Here is a 2,660-nt window from a genome sequence, read left to right as displayed (position 1 = left end):
ACACAGCTTTATAATCTGTGATCCCAACTATGGAAGGTAAAACTACGGATCTAGTAAAGATCAAATTAAAGGCCAAGAGGAGTAAAGAATAAATTGGCAGAGTGCAGGCATTTTTAGGGCAATGAAAATACCCAGTCATCACATGTTTCCAAAACACAGAGAATTCTAGCCCTTAGAGTGAATGTTACCTGGCCTGGGCAATGTGTCAGAGAGGTGAGGAGTGGGGAAGACACAGAAAAAGGGAAAGAAGAAATTGAAGACAAAATAGGTAGTAAAGATGAGTGTTAGACAAATGAAGGCTCTGTGTTTCTCCTGTCAAACTACACTCATCAACACTAAACACCTCTGTGACTGTGAGCGTCAAGGGGATTTCTAGCCAGCAGCAAGCAAGCTGTCCAAAAATCTGCAGCAAACTCTGTGCTCCCTCTAAACCAATTAGGTCCAGACGCCACCCACCTGCAGCCAGTGTCAACCTCAGAAGCTCAGGGTTGGATCCTCAAGCTGACCACACATGCTTTGGACATCGGTAACAAACCACAGACTGTGCTTCTGACCCACCCATTAGAAATCAACTTCCTCCTCCAGGTTCCATTCATTTTCTCCAGAAGCTCCCAGAGCTGGGGCAAACCTTTTTTAGGCTTTGTCATAAAGGACATAGGTAGAGAGATGAAGAGGGTAAGGTCTAGGAGAAGGAAGAGGAAGCCCCAGTGCCCGCTGTGAAGACTCAGTCTTCCCAGTGATAAGGACCCAGAAGTTCTCTGAGCCCAGCCTTCGGGTTTTATGCAGAAGTTATTGTGTGGGAACAATTGCTAACAGACAGGACGGAAGAAGCAAGGTGTGTCCACTTCAGCATTTTTCTTGGCTTCTCTGGGTACCATTCCTCCCTTCTGGGCATTGGCAGAACCAGTCTAGGATGAGGAGGGCATCTTATAACCTTCCACGGAACAAGGATAAGCCAGAGGACTTTTTTTAGGAGCAGGTCTAAGACAAAAGAGCAAATTTAATTTACAAGCCAGAAAATGGGGGAAAAAACAAATAAAATTCCCACTATGAGAAGCACACGGATGAGAAGACATTTGACATAGCAACAAATACCACGATTTTAGAAAAGCAGGATCATGGTGCATACGTCTACTTTGTTTCCAGCCCACCAGGAAGGAACTTGCAGGTGACAGTCCTACTTCTTGCTAAGTTACCTAATGCTCCGTGATATAGTGATGGCCTCCTTTTTAAAAAACTGACATCCGACCGAATCCTCAGCATATCACCATTGGATAAAACCCAGTAGTCATTACTTCAGACCCTTGACCATCTGGTATAAAACAGGGTTAATAACATCTCCAGTGAAAGGTGTCTAGAGTAAACTAATTGATGTTTACTCCGGTATTGAGCAGCACATTGAATCTCAGCTTCCCGGCCTGGGAGAAGTCAGCCTTGCATAGGTGCCACTGGCTTAGGCTGTAGCCTGACGGGAATTAAGGGAAGCCAGTAGGACATCCTTTGCTCTGTCGCTGGCCCATCTGACCCTAACCAAGAAGCACATTCAATTCTCTTCATCTCTCCCCTCTCACCCAACGGTTTGCTCATGTTCTTACACACCCAGTAGGTACATAGTGAAAGCCAATCAGTGAACAGATAAGAAGTAACAGATGAGAGCTTCAGACCCTCCCCTTTCAGAACTCATGCTATTCCATTTGGAAGGGACCCACTCACTTGAACTGCACAGTGTTCCACATTAAATACTTCATTAAAGATGGCCTTGTTCTAAAAAGTAGTGACACGACTCAAACCACCTCCTAGAATCCTCATTAGTCTCTTGGATTAGACCTAACTGCTGTGCTCCTCAGTAGACTCTCCACAGACATTACCTTGAATTGATGATAAAGACAGCGGCAACCACATTCACCTATCCTTTACACTGAGCTTACCCTCCATCGACAGCTCTGGGATCTTCCTCCTCAATGAACCCAGGATCTTGGCTAAAGCAACTACTCGGCCACTGAGTGAACATCGCAGCCCTGGGATCCCATTTTTAAATCTTTTGGGGCCCTAAAAATTGGTAATGAGTCTCAGAACTATCCATGTTATTTTTTTTATAAACACCATTTTCCAGAACTGCAATGCTTCCACAATAGGAATGTTATTTCCAAATAGTAGAAGATGCTGGCTGGGTTTTTTTACTTCCAACCACAAGTGAAAAGGGTGTTCTTCCTCAGACCCACTCCTGTCTCTCATCCATCTCTGTCGGCCATAATAGAAGGAAATGCGTGCAGTTGGTCACTCTGCCAACGCCTTCAGCACAATGTGTACAGCTGATTCCTGTCTCCAGACATTTTTCTCACTGAAAGAAAAACGTGTCATTTAAAGGAATTCAATAGTTCAATGTCAATATGGTATTTTTTATTAGTAGAAAAAGTCCCTAACATAACAATTATATATATATATATATATATATATATATATATATATATATAACTTTTCATGTTAGGGTCAAGTTCCTTTTTTCTAGGTGACTTTGAAAAGTGAAAATACATTTTAATCAAGGTATTTTATTTTTCAGACGCACATGTTAAAAAGTTCCAGTGAGTTCCTTTTCCACTTCCTTTTTAGTTGAAATGACACTTGCCCTCTATGGAATATAAAGTAGTGGCACCATTTTA

This window comes from Rattus rattus, chromosome 15, assembly GCF_011064425.1.
Source record: "Rattus rattus isolate New Zealand chromosome 15, Rrattus_CSIRO_v1, whole genome shotgun sequence".
NCBI classification, from domain to species: domain Eukaryota; kingdom Metazoa; phylum Chordata; class Mammalia; order Rodentia; family Muridae; genus Rattus; species Rattus rattus.
Note: the sequence above shows the minus strand (reverse complement) of the source record.